This window comes from Melozone crissalis, unplaced genomic scaffold, assembly GCF_028551555.1.
Source record: "Melozone crissalis strain CALT ecotype California unplaced genomic scaffold, PUWL_Pcris_2 ptg000042l_1, whole genome shotgun sequence".
In the NCBI taxonomy this organism is placed as follows: domain Eukaryota; kingdom Metazoa; phylum Chordata; class Aves; order Passeriformes; family Passerellidae; genus Melozone; species Melozone crissalis.
Genome location: NW_026535820.1, coordinates 62,996,283 through 63,010,622, shown reverse-complemented (window position 1 = coordinate 63,010,622; position 14,340 = coordinate 62,996,283). Strand labels below are relative to the sequence as shown.

Below are 14,340 nucleotides of genomic sequence, written 5' to 3'. Positions count from 1 at the left end.
CTGTTGTGCTTTTTACTGCTGTGGAACGTCTTATATTTGTGATAAATGTTGACAGGTTTCCATGGTTAGGGAGCTGTTCACGGCCACTGTCTAGCCTGGAGCTAATTCTATGGATGTTTCCATGGGCACTGATGGAAGAAAATTCATATTGAATGAAAGAGAATTGTGGAAAAAAGGCAGGAGGCAGAAAAGGAGTGACAGTTATAATTGTGTTAGAGGTCAGGAAGGTCTTGAAACTGTGCAAGAGCTGTGAAACTGTGTTGGCATCATATAGTACAGAAATATTCAATGTATGTATGCTGTGGCTATGGAATGTATCAGGAAATTATGCTTCCAGCTCAAGAGCAAGACTATGGCTGTTGTCCTAATCACCTAGGAGCTGTGACTCTTAAGCTCACAGTGCTAGAATAAAAAAAAAAACAACAACCCTTTTGTTCTCTGTAGACAGTGCAGAGTGAGTGTGTGTCCCTAATTTTCTCCTTTAGGAATACGCTGCCCATATAGATTATCACATTTAAGCAAGGCACGGAGCATGTTATCTTGGAAGCATTGCAACACCCAGGCAGCTTCATTGATGTGAGCAGCTGTCTTGGCTGAGATATGGACAGCACATTTCTAAATAAGAAATAAGATTAAAAAAAACCCAAAACCACTCCCTTCCCCTGCAGCCCTCCTCACCTCCCCCAAACCAAACCAACCTAACAAGACCCAACACCACACACACACACACACACACACACACACACACACAAATCCATATTCTTGCACATTCCTTTGATCCTAATGCTGCTGTGTGCTTTTAATTTCCCAATATAATTTAAATCACAGAGTTCTCCCAGTATTTGGGGTACAAGGCATCGGATCCTTATGGCATTGGACCTTGGCAATTCCCTTGGGCACCAGAGATTCTCTTGGGATTGAGTGTTATTGAGAGGATTAAAGCCACTGAATAGGGTTTCTGATGTGCTCATTTTCAAGGGAAAAATTCACATCAGCAAGTTTTGGTTCCAAACTGTCTCTGTCTTTCATAGCCAGCATCTCTTGTGCCTTCAGCTTTTCCAGTGCTCTCTTCCTTGTTTCCTGACTCAAAATCAGTTTGCAGTTTTTTGAGGTGTCAGGAATAAGAGCTACTTTTAATTCTTCCTTCTTGAGCACCTGAGTTAAGTTGCTGTGAAGAACATGAGATATCCAATGAAGAATGCTGGAAGCACCTGCCAGCGTGGGTGATGTACATGCGGAAAAGCTGGGATGAGATCCAGACACTATATGTTGGGAAGAGTTTGAAAATTATGTTCTGTGGGGGAGAAGTGGCAGATGGCCATCCTTCACCCTCATGCATTTTCACTCTTCAACCACCTTCCTTTTGTTCACTTCCTTGAAGAAACCTGAGTGGAGTCCTGACTCCTGTTTTCCTTCTGAACACCTTATAAACCTCATTGTGTGAACCAAGTGGGCCTTGTTTGTTGGGAGTTCTTGGGCACTTGACTCTGTCTCCTGCCTTTTCACCAGTGGTGGTTGACCTACTGCCAAAGGCCTGATGACTTGGCAGGGGGGAATTAATTAAATGATTTGCAATGCTCTGAAAAGTAACGTTGAGGGACTAAAAGTTGAAGTTTTCCAATATCTTTCTGCATATGCCAAAATTATTTCCCCAGCTTTTCAATGCATCTTCCCTACAAGAGGAATCATGTCTGCTTTAATAAATATTGCTTTAATTTGAAAGTTTAAGGTTTTAATATGAAATCACAACAACTTTTGCACCCTTCAGTGTAGCATCTTTTTGTTTATTTCTTTTTTGTCTTGATAAGAAGTATTTTTGACATGCTGCCCGTCTTATTGAAGTTTCCAGTAGTAGGAGCTAGTCAGTATGGACAAGTGCAATGTTTTCCTGGTGAAATCAAGCCATGGCTTTTTCTCTAATTTATGTTGAGAAAAAGAAAGGGGAGAAAAGATTGTTCTTCTAGTTGTAAACTTTATTGTGGCATCTTAATGGGCCAAAGGAAATCAAAATAACATTTGTGTTTACTTTTCTTGTCTGAGTTTTCTCAAGAAATAAAATGATTTAGAACTCTTCTGTTCAACAAGTATCATTCTGTCTGCACATTGGGACAATGAATGCATTTTCTGCTACATTTGAGTCTAAGGGAAACTGGGGAAAGTGAATAATTTTGCCTTGAGAGGTGTGAAGTGCCACTGTAGCAAGTCTCAGAGCTGTAAAATGCAGTAGTTATTCTCAAGGTTGTTTTCAGGAGAACTACAGACTTCTCGTGTTAAGTGTTTTTCTTTGGTTTGTTGATTTTACTTCACTTCATCTTTCTTTATTGCCTCTTGTTTTTCCTGTCATATATGCTCATTGTCCCCTGTATAAAACTGAGTTTTGAGATCAAGCTGCCATTCTCAAGTCACAAAAATATGTGGAAGGAGAAAGGAGCCCAGATGTGTGTCTGAGTGCATGTGCAAAAAGTGAGAAAGTGACATTCTTACAATTTCTTTTCAGACCAAGACACTTGTATCTGCAGACCAGTAAGAGCTGGGGCACTAAATATTTCCCTCTACGTTGGAAAATCAGTCAATGAAGTCCAGTGCTCTGTGTAGGCAAATGCACCAGTTACTGGATGATCTGTGATGTGGGGAGCAATTCCAACCTCTTGGGTCCTAGGCCATGGAACATTGGGAACCCTCTGGGAAGTTTCTGTTCTGCCCCATCACTTTTAGCACTTCACCCCACATTAAGGTTGGAGATTAGTCCTGGTGATTTGCAACTTACAGTGAGAAGCAATAACTGCAAACATGTAATATGCTCCAAATTTTATATGTTTTCAAAAGAAGTAGGCTGCTGGGGTGGGAGCCGCTCTATCCTTGTTCCAGCTCCCACAAAGGAACTTTCCCCTCCGCTCAGGTGAGGCTCTGCAACTCACAATGGATGGAAGAATTTGCTAGGAAGACTTTGGGGTGGGAAAAGTTTTGTTATAAGCAAAATGCTTCATATGCAACTTTTAGAAACATCTTTTAGTAAGTAATAAAGGCCTCTGACAAAAGGGAAACAGAAGAACCTTCTTAAAGGATATGTTTTTAAGCTAACTTATCTGCCAATTGGTTTGACCATTGACGAGGAGGTACCATGCCTCTGGTGTCCCTTTCCCTTTAGGCAGGTCAGTACCATTTCCTCAATGTGTTGTGGCTACTTCCTCGTCAGGAGGGGATAATGGGCTCCTATGTTGGAGCCTGGATGTTGGGCAATGTCCTGCAAAGCAACTGTCCTGAGACTGTAATGACTTCCTAATTCATAGTTTCCATATTCAGGCAAGATTAGTGATTTACCTATCCACCTATCTATGTTGAAAACTGCACTCCCAAAACTTCACACAGACCATGGTAGCTTTGGTTTTTTTCTCCCTCATTTATTCACTTATTTAAGTGGGGCTTAAACTTTAACAAGACTTTAGACTCTCTGACCCAAACCAGTTTCTGGACCTTTGTTGCTGGAAATGTCAAATCTGTTATTTTTCTTGATTTATTGTGTGCTGAAATATGAGTTAATATTTCCATTGTTTTTGGCTGATAAAATAATTCTTGGAATTGTAATCATGGTAGGGATTAACTAGATACCTTTTTTCTAAATTATTATTTTTTCTATTTGGATTTATAAGGGCCATAATTGTTTTAATGAGTCATTCATGCGGTCTGCCTCTGGGTCTGAGATTTCATTGTGTTCAACATCAGAGGGAATGGTAACTACAAAAGATGCTGTATGTGCCTCTGGAAGAGGTGCTAAACACTTGGAAAATGTGTAGAGATGTTCTCTTAGTATTGGAAATACACGTAAATATGTTTTCTTTTTTTTCCCCTTGATTCTGTAAGAGTAGAGCCATATGTTATCCATTTTCTACCTCCTACAAATTAATTAGAGCATGACTGTTTCCTGACTAATGGGGCAAACACTCTCATTTAGGTTGTTATGTGGAAAGGTTTCTGTCACTGTACAGATTTTTACATGGCAGCAATAGCATAGAAGGAGCTGCATTAAGATCAGCAAGTAATACACAGTGCTAAACAGACCTAATTGAGCATTAGAAATTTTGTAAACACAAACTCATTTACCTGGTGGTGCATTTCTGTTGTTACTGGAATGTGCTGTGGTGTTGGGGTTTGGGTTTTGTTTTTTTTTTTTTTGCTTATTTTGTTGCTTGTTTGTTTTGTTTGTTTGTTTTGAATGAGGAATCTTAATATGTTTGTCTTGTTTACTTTCTGTCCAGGATCTACTAAATATAGATTGCTCTGAGGGTCAGCCCTTATATACAGGCCGTCTTAAAACTTGTGGATTCAGGATGCAGGTTAAAAGGACTGCAAAATATTTCTTTCCTTTACTGTCTGCCTTTTTTTGATGTCCCAAGCTTCTTGGGAAGAGAGGCTTTTGTCTTACTTTCATAAATGGAGATCAGCTGCAGTGGCCCTGGAGCTGGCGGTACAGGGATGTTCTCAATTGTGGTGGACTAATATTGTTTGGTTTGCAAAGGCCACACTGCAGAAACTGCTTCATGCTACCCTTATGGAAGGTAGATGTACACATGGTACATTTTCAGAGGACATGTGATGTATTTGTTGGTTGGGGTTTTTTTCTTTCTTTCCACAACACTTCCCAGTAGTTTGGCCTGGGACAATAGCTTTGGGAAAATGACTTTGTTTTCCTTTTACAGTATCAAAATTTTCTTTTTAAATGTCTCTGTGAAATATTTTGTTTGTGCTTTTATGGTTGTATCTGTGGGACAGTGCGCTGTTGCTCTCTGTGTTGTGAGCCAGCCTAGGTGCTAACAGCTTCTAATTCCAAAGCACACTGTCCCCTGGAAATGGCCTCAAGTGGCACCACATCGTACACCTCTGAATTATGGCAGGTCCAAGAGAGTTGGTTAATACTTGAGCATCACTTCCTCCAAGGTCAAGACTGCTTGATTCCTTACTCATAGGCATGCACAAATGGGGTAGAAAACCTGTGCAGCTTGGAAACGAGATCATGGCAGGATAAAGGAAGTTTACAAAATGTGGAAAAAGAGGCAAACCACTTAGGAGAAATACAGTAATATTGTCAGGGTGTGCAGGGATGTGACAAGGGCAACAAGAGGAGCTCCCTTAAGTACATTCGTAGCAAAATGAAGAGTAAAATGAGAACCTCCTGCTGAATGAGGTGAGTGCCCTGGCAACACAGGAAATAGGGAAGACAGAGCTACTGAATGCCTTCTTTGTCTCAATCTTTACTGCTGAGGCTGGCCCTTGTGAATCCCAGACCCTGGAGGGAAGGGAGAAAGTCTGGAGAAAAGAAGACCTTCCCTTGTTTGAGAAGAATCAGATTAGAGGTCATTTAGGCAGACCTGACCACCACGAATCTATGGGCCCAAATGGGACACACCCACAAATCCACAGGCCCCAAAGGGATACACCCATGAGTGCTGAGCAGATGTTATTGCTAAACCATTCTTTATCATCTTTGAAAGGTCATGGAGAACTGAAGAGGTGTCTGAAGACTGGAGAAAAGCCAGTGTCACTCCAGTCTTCAAAAAGCAAGAGGAAGACTCAGGAAACTACAGGTCAGTCAGCCTCACCTTCATCATGGTCAGGAAAGTTGATGCAGCAACTAATTATGGATGTCATCTCTAGACATGTAGAAAAGATTGTCAAGGTCAGTCAGCATGGATTCACCAGGAAAAGTCATGCTTGATTTCTCTGAAAGCCTTCTAGGATGAAATGACTGGCTGGGTAGATGGGGAAGAGCCGTGCGTGTTGTCCACCCTGACTCCACCAGGGCTTTCCACACTGTCTCCTGTAACATCCTCATAGGTAAGCTCAGGAAGTGTGGGGTGGGTTAGTGGACAGTGAGGTGGAGTGAGAACTGGCTGAATGGCAGAGCTCAGAACGTTGTGAGCAGAGGATGTAAAAGTGGGAGTAGTGTCTGACACACCAGAATGCTGCACTCTCATTCAGTGGGACCTGGACAGGCTGGAGAGTTGGTGGAGAGAAACCAAATGGAGTTCAACAAAGGCAAGTGCAGAGTCTTGCATCTGAAGGAGGAAAAACCCCAGGTGCCATGACAGGTTGGGGTCTGACCTGCTGGAAAACAGTTCTGTGGAGGCAGATCTGGGGGTCTCAGTGAACAACAAGCTGTCCATGAGCCAGCAGTGCCCTGGTGGCCAAGAAATCCAATGGCATCCTGGGGTACATTAGGAAGAGCATTGCCAGCAGGATGAGGGAGGTGATCCTGACCCTCTATCTAGCCCTAGAGAGGCCACATCTGAGTTCTGTGTCCAGTTCTGGGCTTCCCAGTTCAGGGAAGAGAAGAAACTACTGGAGCAGGTCCAGCAAAGGGCTGTAGGATGGGGGACTGGAGCATCTCTCTTATGAGGAAAAGCTGAAGGAACTGGGCCAGTTTGTCTGGAGAAGACATGACCAAAAGCGTGGTATTCACATATTCTTTGAACAGAGAGAGACAAAGACTTTCCCCAGCATTTTCCTGGGGAAAGTCTGTGAAAAAGCTCAGACAAAGAAGAAAAACAATACTTATCTTCACTTGCTGCATGTGTTGTTTGGCACATGTGGAATGTGTTATGGAGATTGATTACCAAAAGGGATTTCTTAGCTGGACACTGGTGATGGTGTTTTGGATTGATTGACCAATTAGATCAAAGCTGTGTCGTGACTGACTGTAAGGGTCATGGGGTTTTCTTTAGTATAGAAGAAAATACATATACATACAAGAATTAGTGTACTATGTAGTATGATATAGTATAGATTATTAAAGCATTTGTTCAGCCTTCTGCAGTCATGGAGTCAAGGCTCTTTATTCTCACATTGGGGATGCCCTGCCACAATGCAAAAGGCAATCTTATCGATGCTTATAAATATCCTAAGGGTGGGTTTCAAGAAGAGGGAATCAGGCTCTTTTCAGTGGTGCCCAGTGACAGGACAAGGGGCAATGGGCATAAACTGAAACCCACTTTCCTGTGAGAGTGACAGAATCTGGAACAGGCTGCCCTGTGAGGTGGTAGTCTCCTCTGGAGATACTAAAAACTCGCTGGATGTGAAACTGCTTTAGCAGGGGGGTTGGACTAGAGGCTCTCCAGAGGTCCCTTCCAACCTCAACCATTCCATGTTTCCATGATCACTCTTGGTTAGCCAACATGGTCTTTCAGCAGGCTCTGTTTTTACAGTGTGTCTGGCAATACCCCAGCTTGCCTCATCAAATTTAGGATGATAGCTTTTGACATTTGTCTTTCAAAAACACAGTGATCTCTTCAGCTACTGTTCTTTTTTTTCCCCATGTGCTTGGCTTATGTTTCTCCCTGTTTGTGACTTTTACAGATGTCTCTTTTATATCTCCTATTTAGCAGTTCTTTCCAGCTACCCTCTTAACATATTAAAAGGAAATAAAGCCATCTATATAACAGAGAGGAAAGTTACACTTAATGCCCCTGACAGGTGTACTTGCTTTTTCCTCCCCCCAACCTCACCTGGCACCCTCAGTCACCACTGTGTGACACTGCTTCCTAGGACAAACCCTGGCTGTGTTCCCTGAAAGCTTTGATTAGTTAAAGAATAATCCGTGGAGAAGTGTGCAGAGTGCTCCTGTGAGAGAATCCTTTGGTGCTGTGTTTCTAGTGGTGCTGCCTCAGAGCTTTCTTGTGGAGAGGGAAATCACAGAGGCTTTTGGCAGACTGGAAACCTTTTCACCTGATGGCAGTGAAGAGTACTGGGCTTTGATGTGCCATTTGACTCAGATCGGTCAAATAAAAGTACAGTGAGAGAGAGTGTCTGCGTCCCCTTCCTGTACATCAAGTGCAAAGCAGCTACCACAGAGGTCTCATCCTTTTCTGCACTCTCTGGGAGATTAGGATTGTCAAATTGAACAGAAGAATCATAAAATAGTAGAGAATACAGTTAATTGGGAAGATTTATAGGCTTGTTAGCTGGAATGTTTCTTAATTTAAAATGTCATGTATTCCCTGAAGGGAGACATTACTTCTAGTTGAAGCCTTAATTGGAATGGGCTAATTTTCAGTGCTGGGACTACTACTACTACTGAAAAACCCTTTAATCTTGAACAGAGAGAGAGCTATTTAAATTTCACAAGCTGTAAAAGTGTCAGGAACACCAGTTTTAGCTTTGTCTCCTGAGGCCACAGAGGAGACTAAAAGGTGAACAGCAACACTGGGCAGTTGTGAGAAGATGTTTTCTTCAAATGGTTTTGCCTAGAGCTGACTTGGAAATGTCACAACTTTTTTCCCCCCTTTCACTTACACAGTGATGCTCATGGTCTCATACTGGAATTGCTTCAAATAAGTATGTCTTGGTAGGTTGCAGTTCTAATGCTTACAGGCTGGGCAAAACTGAGATATCTTTCTGAAAATTGAATTGTCTACTTGTATGAAGAATAATCAGTAGTATTATTTTTTTTAAATGTTTTCAGATATCACCTAGGGTCGATGTCTGCAACCAGGTCATGTCAAGGGAAGTACTCTATATGACTTTAATGCCCTGTATTTGTTGTGATGGTATAATGTACTCTTGTCTCATATTTCTTCCAATAAAATTTCAGATTCTTATGTTATCTAACTTATTTTAGGCACTTGTTCCTATCTGCTCTACTAGGAAAGAGCAATATTTTTCATGTGTAAATAGATGTATGATCCTGAAGTGGAGAGTCTCAAGTAGAAGCATAGGTGCTACAGAGAAAAAAAAAGAGGAATAATTGTTGCCCATTATGCAGAGATTTTCAGCTGCAGAGATTTTGCAAAAAGCATCTAAAGCAACATGGTTTAGTTTTACGTAGTCCTGCAAAGACCAGGGAGTTTGACTCTGATCTATATGGGTCCCTTCCAACTCAAGAGATTCTGTGACTGTGAGCTCAGGTGGAGTGTATGCTTCCCTGTGCCTCTCAACATTTTGGTGAGGTTGGTGTTTTAGGAGGAGTCATTTGGAGATTTTATGTTGCTTTGTTCTGGATGCACCTTATGAGCTGTCACTGAATTGTCTCAGTGATATGCTCTCCCATGAGAATGAGTAGTCATCGGATATTATTTCTCTTTCCTTTCTCCAGGAACAAATTATTGTTAATTGGTTAATTATTGTTAATTCCTACTCTCTCACTAGCATGGGAGGACACTAGTTTCTCTGTTTACTTCTTTGTTGTTAAGCAATGAGACACAACTTTGGAGGTCTGAGTGCATGAGAATGTAAAGTAGCAGAAGATGTTCAGTCAAGTATCATAATCTTAAAAAATAACTTTTCTTGACCTTCCTATGGCTTGGAAGTGCCAGACAGAGTTAAATGTTCTCCAGTCCTGCTAGCAGCTGCTGCCTGCCCAAAATGAGGGGCCCAGGGAAGCTGTGACAAGCAGGGATCACCAGGGATGCAAAGGAGGATCTGGGATGGGAGCAAGGCAGAAAATGGTGTTGTGAGATTTCCATGGCAACAAGGTGTCTGACAATGGGTCATCTGAGACTCCAGTGCAGAAATAACTCCTCGAGCCTTCTGTAAATAAATAAGTGCCTGGAGCTTGATCCTTCACTGGTATAAGTTCAGACTTGTGTGGTTGCTTTTGATAGATGACTCATGCTGTGAACATATAGCTTGTGGAAAGCGAAAAAATAACTTACAGTTCCCTGGTGCTTTTTTTAATGCTTTTAGAAAGTCTGTCTCTTTTTAATGGGGATTATTTTTTAAAAATATAAACATAGGTTCCTGAAGATATGATAATTTTTATAATAACAGTTTGGTTTATGAGGTCTGCTAAGTCTGCTATGAAAATCTTCCATAACTTACAGTTCGTAAAAGCAAAGGTAGAAGCTTATAAAATGCAATGGTTTTGATTCAAAAATTCTGTCCTCTGGAGAGCATTCCCAAAGTCAAATTCTATTTTGCATCATGTGTGATGCTTTAAAAAAATCCTGGACTCAGCTGCTTAGAATTAGAATAATGTGTTTAAGCTAACTCCTGTGTTTTGAAATAAAGCTATAGAAATGACTATGAAGTGGTGCTGACAGCCAAACCAAGCATAAAGCTATAAGTATCTGATAAAAAATAAAATGTCAGAGGTAAGACAAAAAGGAAAAAATTCTATCTAGTTCTCTTTTCTGTGCTAAGACTCAATGTAGATTTTAACTAACTTGTGACTCCATCTTTTCATGGCAAATGTTTCTGAATGTTCCCAGTGTCATAAATAGTATCCATTAGCATCATCCCTTTGGTTTCCTTAGCAACTGAGACAATCAATTCGATGATAGTTTTATCTGCACAGAAAAGCACCAGCTACCAGAGTTATGGACAGAAGTACAAAACACAGGTAGGCTGGAATCTATTTGTCTACAGACAAGCTTTATTTCTTTCTCTGCTTCTTTCTATTTTATGAATTGCAAGTCTTTAATCACAAATTAAGCACAAATCTCTTCAAACTGTGCTGTGCTTGTGCGTCAGTGATGGTTGATGCTGACTCTAAGGGATTCTCAAATCCATTCAGCTCAGCTGCAGGAAGCTTGATATTTTACCTTCACAGCCTGAAAACCTTCTTCATTTTCGTATTATGGATTGGGTGTGAATATATCACTTTTTTTTTTCAAGTATTAATTAGAAAATTGCAACATTAAGGCCATGCTGGGACTTGTTTCAGTGGGTAGAGGAAAGGGGCCTGGTTGCTGCTGCTGTTTTCTTCATTCCTTTCCAGTACAAAAGGGGTCACATGCAGTTTGTGTTTTCTGTCATTCAGATTCACTCTGAAGAAGAAATTCAGAAAGCAAAAGGCATAAATTGTTCTGCAGACTCCACTTGTAAAGGATGATATGGCTAGGAGAGGTATTCCTTTAAAAATATATATTATAAATATTTTCATTTTCTGGAGTAGCTTCTTTAATGTCCTGCTGAAGCTTCAGTCCAACTCTGTATGATTCTGTCTGCAAAAAGGCTTTCTTCTGTTAATTTGCACTGCATTGTCAGTACCAAATATCAGTAGGGAGGCAAATAGTGCTATGATTGTGAGTTATTGGAAAAACTCTATACTATTTACAGAAAATGTAATTTTTTTTCTCCTTCTTTAGTTTTTCTTCATTTCTTCAGAGTCTGACAGCTGGATGTATTCTGAAGAAATACAGCACCTTAGATGAAACCATTACTGTGTCAACTGCTGCTCCTGAAACACAAAAGTGCTGTCTTGTTACTTTTGTTCATTTAGATACTTAATTATTAAAAACAAAGTTAATATCAAGCCTCTTGAAGTAGGTGCAGAAGGTCCCTTTGGTTCCTGTGGGGACTTCCCAAGCTAACCATGAAACATAAAAATTTATTAAACAATAAATTCACTGCATGCCTACTTAGTTCTGATGACTGCTGCTCTTAAACTCCAACAGTTTCTGTAACAGGTCTACCAATGCCTAAGCCCACTGTCATGAGTAAGATTCCATGCAGGTTTCTGAGTTTAGTGTTGGAAAAAGTCAGGTGGACGAGTCAGGCTTGCTCACTTTCATGAGTACTGGGAATAGTGCTCACCCCCTGAAGTAATGGGACACAGTAGGATGACTCACTGGCTTTTTTGGGATTCTGCTTCCCCCCAGACACTTTGTGATTCAGTTCCTATAGTTGCCATGAAAGAGCTGTGACAAGTTCAGACTGATGGCCACAGAGAACTGTATTCCAACTTAACGGAGGCCATGAACTTTTTTAGAATGTAAGAATATCTTCATAGTTTCACTAATGTAGGGCTTGGAAGCTGCTCAGAAGTGTTCCAGCACCATTCCCTTTGTTCCAGTGGAACTTCAGTGTGGCACTTGCCTGTTAGGATTCCAGTGAGGATGTAAGCACATTTGAGCTGAGGTGGAGGAGGAAAAAGTCATGGCCTCCTGGGCATTTTGGAGTTGTTGCTCGATATCTCATGTGAGTGCTGACATTTGTCATCAGTTTTGGTTTGGCCATGGTGTAAGGTAGAAGTACTCAGTGTGCATGAAGATTTTTCTTTTCCCTCCCTGCATATAACAGACCATCTAGCTGTCATGACCATGTGTCCCTTTTGGGACTGTGTAAGTATTTTTCCCACACACACCTTCTTTTTTTCTTCCTCTCCCAATTTTTTTTTAATCACTTTGATATTGTTGTCAGAACTCAGCACAACAGATCTGAGTTCACTCCTTCCTACTGGTCAGCACTGGGATGAGCAGGAGTTGCTCAGGGAATTGCATGTTATGGATTTGATGTTTGTATGTTCAATGAACATGTTAAGTGCAATTGCAAACAGGTTAATAGTGTGGATTCTTGGCTGACAAATACAGGTATCCCCCTACTAATTACCATTCCCAGAATTAGATTTTTGGCTTTTGCAAAATCCCAGGATGCATTTGCAGATCTGATACTTAAAACTCTTATTCTTTACTCGATTCACAGTGTTTGGTGGGGAGTGTGGAGAGAATGCAATTTCAACACTAAACTAAGTGGGGTATGAACACAGATATATAGGAACATTTGAAAATTTGTTCATGGACAAACTGCCGGGTACTTGAAAGACCCCAAATAATATTTGGCTGAGCCACTTTCTGAGCAGTCTCTCAAAATTCAGGGAAACTGCCAAATAATTATTTTGAGATGAGATGTCCTTATCTCCATGAGCTTTAACCAGAGCATGGTAGCCACCACTGACACTTTGGGTTTCTGCACTGTCCCTCTTCCATGGTGACAGGGAAGTGCAGTTTATAAACAGTTGATGGAACAAGGTAATATTGATGAAAGCAGTCAATATCTGTTTTCACTTGGCATACAGATACCATAATGATGGTACTGTTCAATGGTTGGCCTAAAAAATTGTTAGGTATGACTTAAAACAGGTCTTGACCTTCAGTGCAATCCATATGCTCAGTTAATACTTTTTAATTGCAAATGCAAGTAGAGGGTGAAAGTGTGAGCAGCACAGTAGCAAGCAAGTCATTCTCTATTGACCAAGTGACATGGGAATGTGTGTGTATATCTTTGTGAAAATAAAGGCTACAGAAAGAACTTACAACCAAATCAATTGAACTAATTTTTTTTTTCTTCATTCTTTTCAAGAATCTTTTCATGAATCAACTATTGCAATACTCAGGACTTCTGATAATTAGGACAACCACATAACATGGGAGTTCTGCTGTGTTTAGATAGCTACTGACCTGGAAAAGAATTCAAAGGATCCAAGCAGAAATGAAGTTTAAAGGACCCTCAGGGCAGGAGAAAGAGGAGATTTTCCAGAAATGCTTGTGAAAACAGCCAGGACAATTTCAAATGTGGTTGTCCCAAGTCAAAAGCACTTTTGGAAAACAGGAGGAAAAATTTCTGCTGGAGAATTGTTTGAACTCTTTGTCTTTTATAATTAATGCTTGAAAATATCTTCTCTGTAGAAGCTTTGTACAATATTTTACTGCCCTACATTATAAATATTTATTATATAAACAACTACATACCACATAAAATTGGGACATATGCAATAAACCATTTTTCCGGTGGTTTTCCCTCCAGGAAATAAAATGAAATAATGTTACAAGACATAAATATTACTAAGGATATGTTAGGTGTGCAAGGGCTTCAAGAATTGAAAGTATACTTTCAAAGTGAAATCTTTACCTAGCAAATTAATCTACAAGCACAGTTACATTTGCTGTAACTAAAATGCTGTGTGAAAGCATTCTATTTAGAAATACTGCATCAAGAGATTTCATTGGCATTTCAGAAACAAGAGGAATGTTATTAGGTTTCATGTCTTGTTCCACTCCACCAGCCTTTGTAAGCTACTTTGTAGGGCACTACTTGTGTCAAACACCTCAATATAGATTTCGTATTAAAGCAACATCAGCCTAAGTGCTTTCAGCAGTCATCCTTATCGTGAGAGGATCTGTTAACTGTCCCGTGAAATGGGCTTGTTGGAAGCTAACAGCCTGGAATAGGGAATGAATTACTTGCCTGCCATCAGCCCTCCTTTGACAGTGTACTCAGATTGAGTTCTAGTCTGGCAAAGTGTGATAGAAATATACAGCTTGCTCATGTAAAAGTGTTCACAGCCACTCTTCTATGCAAACAGCTCTGGTGGGGAACAGCGGAGCAATGATCCTGCAAACAGCTCTTTTCTTGTAAGGCATCTCCCATGTTCCTCTAGAAAACAGTTTCACTAAAAAAAGTTTAAAAAGTGAAGTGCATTTAAAAATAACAAGAAACAACCCCTCTTTTTTTTCCCTACTAGGAAGCCATTACCTGGCAAAAATGGGAGTCATTGCATTCCTGCTGTTAAGAGCCTGAAACATATTCTGCTGCCAGGTGAATGAGCTGTGCCCAGGTATCAGCAGACAT

The 14,340-nt window shown here is 40.6% G+C and overlaps 1 long non-coding RNA gene across 1 annotated transcript in view; it reads left to right on the top strand.

The window, feature by feature from the left end:
• The first annotated feature begins 10,259 nt into the window (after positions 1-10,259).
• Positions 10,260-14,340, top strand: part of LOC128942349 (uncharacterized) — a 58,601-nt gene continuing 54,520 nt past the window's right edge. The window contains exon 1 of the long non-coding RNA XR_008483618.1: positions 10,260-10,330. This is a non-coding gene — a long non-coding RNA (uncharacterized LOC128942349). The remainder of the gene's footprint in view (positions 10,331-14,340) is intronic.